At 43.9% G+C, this 7680-nt stretch overlaps 1 pseudogene; it reads left to right on the plus strand.

The window, feature by feature from the left end:
- Positions 1-3835: 3835 nt before the first annotated feature.
- On the plus strand, positions 3836-7243 carry LOC133126740 (tripartite motif-containing protein 16-like; annotated as a pseudogene).
- Positions 7244-7680: the final 437 nt, after the last annotated feature.

The following is a 7680-nucleotide window of genomic DNA, read 5'->3' on the forward strand; positions in this document are numbered from 1 at the left end:
TACACCTTCTGTACATCGTACGTTTGTTAGGTTGGTCTGAACCACTCTTAGGAAATACCTTATCGATGTTGTCAACTCATTCCGCTAGTGGGCACCACTGTTACAACCGCAAGCCTCTGAAATTAGCTGTTGCTCTTAGTTACAACTCAAATCTGTTCAGCAATATCTACACTAATAATTCTACAGCTGTAGTTGGCTAATAATATAACTAAAATACCAATTTAAAGGGACTGTTCATGCAAAGAATAAAATTGTTGATTACGAAGGATGTATGTTGCATTTCATTGAACATGTTGCCTAATTGTCTTTTAAATTATATTTATAAACTGACGATTTCCCACTTTCTCTGTTGGCTGGAGCGATGTTTAACCATAGTTCTTTCTTTTTTGTTGGACAGCGTAGTCCTAAAACTGGAAAATATTTTCCGCCTTAGCTTATGTTGTTTAAAATATTCACTTGGAAGCTGTGTTTTATTTCATTTTTTACATTTTAGTCATTTGGCTGACACTGCATAGGTTCTTCCAAAGGTTAAAGCATCAAATCCATAACTAGTTAAATACACCTGAGGGGCTATTCAAAACAAAAAGACAGTCATCGTAACTGCAATTTCTTTTTAATTTTCTAATTTTAATTTTTTTGGGGGTGAGACAAGAGGGATATCAGAAGGGGGGGGGGGATCAGGAGGGAGGACTAAGGTATAGTTTGCAGAGGTGTGTTTTTAGTCTGTTGAAATATTGGGAGGGATTCTGCTGTCCTGACAGTGGTAGGCAAGTCATTCCACCACTGAGGAACCAGAACAGAAACCAGGCGTGTATACATGCAGCTCAACCGCCAGGTGCTTGTAGTGAGGGAACCACAATGCGAGCAGAGCTGGCGATTAAAGATCATAAGTAAAGTGAAGGAAACACATGTAGGCTGACCAATGCTACTGGAACAGGGTTAATTTTATTTTGTTCTCGTTTATCTGACTCCAAAAGATAAGTTCAACTACTCCTCTGTTCTAACAGTTCAACAAAAGGAACTGCAAGTGGCCGCCAATAGTGTGGCTCTATATGATCACTATCTATTTGTACAGACGCGGACGTGCCTGTGGCCTGTATAGCCTAGAATGGCCCTGCTGATCTCTGTATGACTAACAAATCTGGTTAACCCTTGTAGCACAACTGAATGCCACTTACTCACAGGTAACTTGCATTACCTGTGGTTTATTCCTACAAGGTCTTTATTCAGCAACCAATGTACTACACCACCAATGACACCAAACTATTTCCCACATCATTAGCTATCTAAAGACACCAAACACTGTATGTGGAAAACCCATGGTTTATACAGTGCTATTTCAACTAATCAGTTCTGGGAGCATTCCACTGAGGTGGCAGAATTGTGCAGAGGCAGCTCAATAATGGGAGCAATAGTCCTGTATTTACGAGCACTGTCTTTTCATCAAACCTTGCTGACCCTGTGTCAACATGGTCAACACAGTCTGTTCCCTTTTGGGGGTCTGCAGAGAGGCACACTTATGTACAATGCCATACAGTGGGCAGTCATCCAGGCTGATGGGGCTTAAACCAAATTAAAAACAGAAGACTACTCAGGAGGTGCAGATAGAGGAGGTTTAGAGTGGAGCAGGAGGTGCAGATAGAGGAGGTTTAGAGTGGAGCAGGAGGTGCAGATAGAGGTGTAGAGTGGAGCAGGAGGTGCAGATAGAGGAGGTTTAGAGTGGAGCAGGAGGTGCAGATAGAGGAGGTTTAGAGTGGAGCAGGAGGTGCAGATACAGGTGTAGAGTGGAGCAGGAGGTGCAGATAGAGGAGTATAGTGGATCAGGAGGTGCAGATAGAGGAGGTTTAGAGTGGTGCAGGAGGTGCAGATAGAGGAGTATAGTGGAACAGGAGGTGCAGATAGAGGAGGTGTAGAGTGGAGCAGGAGGTGCAGATATGGGAGGTTTAGAGTGGAGCAGGAGGTGCAGATAGAGGAGGTTTAGAGTGGAGCAGGAGGTGCAGATAGAGGTGTAGAGTGGAGCAGGAGGTGCAGCTAGAGGAGTATAGTGGAACCGGAGGTGCAGATAGAGGAGGTGTAGAGTGGAGCAGGAGGTGCAGATAGAGGAGGTGTAGAGTGGAGCAGGAGGTGCAGATAGAGGAGGTTTAGAGTGGTGCAGGAGGTGCAGATAGAGGTGTAGAGTGGAGCAGGAGGTGCAGATAGAGGAGTATAGTGGAACAGGAGGTGCAGATAGAGGAGGTGTAGAGTGGAGCAGGAGGTGTGAACATAGATGTGATTACATTCATATGAGGGTGTGTTTGAGTTTGTGTCTGTAAGATGAAATCTACTGTAAACACCCGTAAACACCCGAATAGTGGGACACACAGACAGGGGAGTGACTCGGCTGGTAAACATTCAGACGCAGACATAACAGGGGATCACGAATGGGAAACTGTAATGGGAAACAATAACCAAGGATGTATGAAAATGAATAAATAACAAGAATAAACACTAATACGAACAGGACAGATGCAGAAACGGGCGGCCTGTAGCGTAGTGGTTAAGGTACATGACTGGGACCCGCAAGGTTGGTGGTTCTAATCCAGGTTTCGCCACAATAGGATCTGCACAGCCTTTGGGCCCTTGAGCAAGGCCCTTAACCCTGCATTGCTCCAGGGGAGGATTGTCTCCTGCTTAGTCTAATCAACTGTACGTCGCTCTGGATAAGAGCGTCTGACAAAATGCAAATAATGTAATGTAATGTAAAGAAACATTACATTGGGCTTTTTGGATTTGTGACCTTGGATTGTTTTCTCACCATAATTTTGCTACTCGCTTTGGCATTGTGTTTATTGGAATACCTGGCTTGGTTATTGGACTGAACTAAACAACAATTCTGATTATCCCTTGCTCTGCACTTGGGCCTCTGTACAGATGTCACAGAAATTGCCATCATGAGTAGCCTAGCGTAGCATATTGCTGTAATATTTGTAATATATTTGTGGATTGTATGTAGCCTAGTATTTCTTTAATGGACTGTATTCATAACATGACGCCATTCATTTGTCATAACCTGCCCAGCTGAGGCTACGGATGAAAATGATGTAATTTGCTGACTCCGGCACATTTACTTTTGTGTAAACGAAAATGTTGGTTAATGTGCACAGCCCCTGACAAATATGTTTCGTTGTGTTGTTGAGTAGAATAATGGCATCCCTTCTGTGGCTTGGGTTGTCTCAGTGAGACTCTTAATTTCCCCGGTTCCAGGCTTTCCGGTCTGACGGGTTCCAGGTTTTAAAATAATTTGATGGTCACGACCGGACAGTGGGTTATAATATGTGTCCTGTCTGAGTAGGCAAAAAAAAACAAAACTTTGTAACAAATACGCGTCTCAACCAGCCTCTGTTCCGGGAAATGTTCCGACTACTTCCCAGCTCGTTCGTGAATAAACTTCCAGCTGTGCATGTTGTCCGATTTTGAAAAAATAAAATAAAATCTGCCATTCATACCAGCCATCAACGACGATAAATAAACAACCGCATTGTTTGTTCAGAGCGAAACCATGGCCCTGGAGTTTGACTGTCACGCTATTTCTATCGCGATACAGGAATAATAATAGCTCAAAATCTGCTAAAGGTGTTGTGAACCTGAGCTCCCAGAACTCCAGAAGGTGTTCATAGTCCTTTCTGAGGACGGACTGTGTTCTGTTAAGGTTGCTTAAACATGTTTATGTCGCAGCAATATTGCTAAACACTGTTTAATGTAGTTTGACTTGAAACGTGCCCTTTAATCCAACTGCAGCTCTGTTTCCAGGTTAGTGACCAAACACTCATCACATGCAGGCTTGTGTTTGTGAGATATTTATGAGTAAATCTCCGCTCTGCAAGTCTTGCTCTTCAGCCTGGCCTCAGTCCAACACCACACCTCCTGAGCTGTGGGCAGAACCAGGGAGTCCCTCCCACTCTCTGTCACGCAGTTTCAGAGAAACTAGTCTGTGTCAGTGTGAGCAGTGAAATGGCTGAAGGTGGAGGTTTACTGGATCAGGACCAGTTCAGCTGTTCGATCTGTCTGGATCTACTGAAGGATCCGGTGACTATTCCCTGTGGACACAGTTACTGTATGGGCTGTATTAAGGGCTGCTGGGATCAGGATGATCATACTGGTGTCTTCAGCTGTCCCCAGTGCAGAGAGACCTACACCCCAAGGCCTGTTTTAAGAAAAAACACCATGTTTTCTGAAATGTTGGAGAAACTGAAGAAGACAGGACTCCAAGCTGCTCCTCCTGCTCACTGTTACACTGGAACTGGAGACGTGGCGTGTGATGTCTGCACTGGGAGAAAGTGCAAAGCCGTCAAGTCCTGCCTGGTGTGTCTGGCCTCTTACTGCGAAACTCACCTCAAACTTCACAATGAGCTTCACCCAGGAAACACACACAATGTCATCAATGCTACTGGACGCCTGCAGGACAATATTTGCCATCAACATAAAAAACTGCTGGAGGTTTACTGTCGTACTGATCAACAGTGTATCTGTTATCTGTGTACAATGGATGAACACAGAGGCCATGATACAGTCTCAGCTGCAGCAGAAAGGGCTGAGAAACAGGTAAGGACTGGAACTCTTCAATGGCAACTCTGATAGTCTTATAATGGGAGAGGAACTGAGTAAACTGGGAACAGTGGGATTTTCATGATAAAAAAAAAAGCAATTTAGAGATACTTAAATCACCCTGTCTGCCACCGACAATCATTCCACGGTCAAATTATTCATTTTTTCCCCCATTCTGATGGCTGATGTGAAAATTAAGTGAAGCTCCTGACCCGTATCTACAAGATTGTATGCATTGCACTGCTGCCACACAATTGACTGATTTGATCGTCACATAAAGTTGGTGTGATAAAGTAAAAACGTTCCTAATGAGGTGCTTGGTGAGTGTCTATGGTAAAAATAACACTAGCAATTTTAACATTCACTTGGAAGGTGTGTTTCATGAGACTTCGCTGAAAACATTTCACCAACAGTAAAGTCATTTACAGGTCTGAAGTCCACAGTGATAAAGCAGTAGGAGCAGGAAGTGAACCCAAGTCAGCTCTGTGTGACAGCTCTGTTCACCCCCCTATTCACTCCCTGAATGGGAATCAACCTTTGCTTAAATGGCCAGTACAAGTCTACACAGACCTGCCAGATTTTTTATTTTTGTGTTTAGATTTAAACATGATGATATGATTCAACAAATGCAAAAACAATGTTCAATAATATGTGAAAATAATCTATCTACAGAAGCAGCTGGGGGTGACACAGAGTAAATTCCAGCAGAGAATCCAGGAGAGAGAGAAGGAGCTGCAGGATCTGAGACAGGCTGTGCACTCACTCAAGGTGGGTACTGACCAGAGGAGAAGACAACAGCTGGCTGCTGGAAGAGCCATTTCAGGGTTCAGTCAGGGCTCTCCTCCAGTCAGCCAGTGAGGAGCCCAGTGTTGGACCACTTTCCAGCCCTGTGGGCCTCAATCCCACTGAGCCACACTGTGGGGAACAGGCTGTCTGGGGTCCCAGTAAGAGCTGAGTGAAAGGCCCAGTTAAAATGTATAGCCCTCCTCTCTCTGTGTCTCCTAACAGCGCTCTGCACAGGCAGCAGTGGAGGACAGTGAGAGGATCTTTACTGAGATGATCCGCTCCATTGAGAGAAGGTGCTCTGAGGTGAAGGAGCTGATCAGAGATCAGGAGAAGGCTGAAGTGAGTCGGACTGAAAAACTCCTGTAGCGACTGGAGCAGGAGATTGCTGAGCTGAGGAGGAGAGACGCTGAGCTGGAGCAGCTTTCACACACAGAGGATCACATCCATTTCCTCCAGGTAACATCACTGGCTCTCTGACAGTCTGCACATGCACACTGTACATACAGGGTGAGGTTCCTCATTTACAAAGATCTGCTCCTGGCATCTGCACCGGAATCTGTACTGAGACTGTTCTCTGTGTGTATGTCTGTCTGTCTGTCCGCAGAGCTGTCAGTCTCTCTGTACCCCTCCTGGACCTGGAGACTTACCCAGCATCACTATCAGTCCACACGTCTCTTTTGAGGCTGTGAGGAAATGTGTCTCTGAGCTGAAAGAGCGACTGGAGGACGTCTTCAAGGTGGAACTGGTCAAAATCTCGGAATCAGGTTGTGCAAAATCCTTCTTTGACTGTTTTTATCCATGTAAAGCCAATGGGCAGATCAAATTGAATGAATATACAGTTATTGTCTGTTAAACTGTCAGCACTCAAAAATATTTGAGACCCAGAATTCCCCATTCCCATAACTTTCTTTTTGTCCTTTTCTCTCTCTCTGTCCCTGCAGTGAAAGAAGTCCCTTCAGCAGAGCCCAAGACCAGAGAGGATTTCTTACAATGTGAGTGCTCACTCTGAAACTCTCAGCTGAGATAAACACACACACACACACACACACACACACACACACACACACTCACACTCACACACACACACAATCAGTCTGAATATATAAAATGACATTTTAAAAGTACTGTATAACAAAAATTAAAAATATCTGACAACTCATTGAAAAATATTGTCATTACAAGAGTCTGTTTCCGCTGAAACGATCAGAAACACACAATCACACCAACATGGAGATGAACAGAAACTTAAATCACTCTGTATAGTCTTGGAGAAAACAGGGAATTACAGACAGATCTTAGATGGACCTGTCCTCATGTAAAATCTCGTCTTTCTCCTCCATCAGATTCCTGTCAGCTCACACTGGACCCCAACACAGCGTATAACCTGTTCCGTCTGTCTGAGGGGAACAGAGAGGTGACCTGTGTGAGAGAGATCCAGTCATACCCTGATCATCCAGAGAGATTTGACTACTGGTTACAGGTGCTGTGCAGAGAGGGTCTGTCTGGACGCTGTTACTGGGAGGCTGAGTGGAGTGGAGATGGTGTAGTTCATATAGCAGTGACATATAAAGACATCAGCAGGAAAGGAAAGGGTGATGACTGTCGTTTGGGATTTAATGACAAGTCCTGGAGATTGTCCACTCCCTCCAGTCACTCTTTCTGGCACAATAATGAGCACACTGAAATCCCTGTTCCCTCCTCCTCCAGAATAGGAGTGTACCTGGATCACAGGGCAGGAACTCTGTCCTTCTACAGCGTCTCTGACACCATGACCCTCCTGCACAGAGTCCAGACCACATTCACTCAGCCCCTCTACCCTGGGTTTGTGATTTATAGTCATGGATCTTCTGTAAAACTGAGTGATCTGGGATGAGTGAGAGAAAATCAAAGCCAGTGGTGATAAAAAAGGGAAACGCAAGATATTTTATAAAACTGAAATGTAATGATGGAATTCAAATTCATGTAATTAAATTAAATGCAAAAATCCTGTATTCTTTCATAAGCCTTCATTCTTCATGTTCGCAGTGTTAAAGGCATTCTTTTGTGTTTATTTGTGTTTTCATAACCTGAATTTATAAGGTAATTTTCTCTATGTTATACTTTTAAAAAGACTAAATTCCTGAGCTTTGCTTTGTTTCAGTGATGTGCAGATTCTCTGTAGAATGACTAAAGTTAGAGTTTAGAACCTAAAGATTAATTCGATTGAAAAATGTTTCACGAGTAGCGTCAAAATGGCAATTTTTTTATTTGATGAGGACTGTATTATCATGTGTTTGACTCAATTCATCTTCAACTGTATAATTGTTCAAT

Source organism: Conger conger, chromosome 4 (genome assembly GCF_963514075.1).
Source record: "Conger conger chromosome 4, fConCon1.1, whole genome shotgun sequence".
Classification (NCBI taxonomy): Eukaryota; Metazoa; Chordata; class Actinopteri; order Anguilliformes; family Congridae; genus Conger; species Conger conger.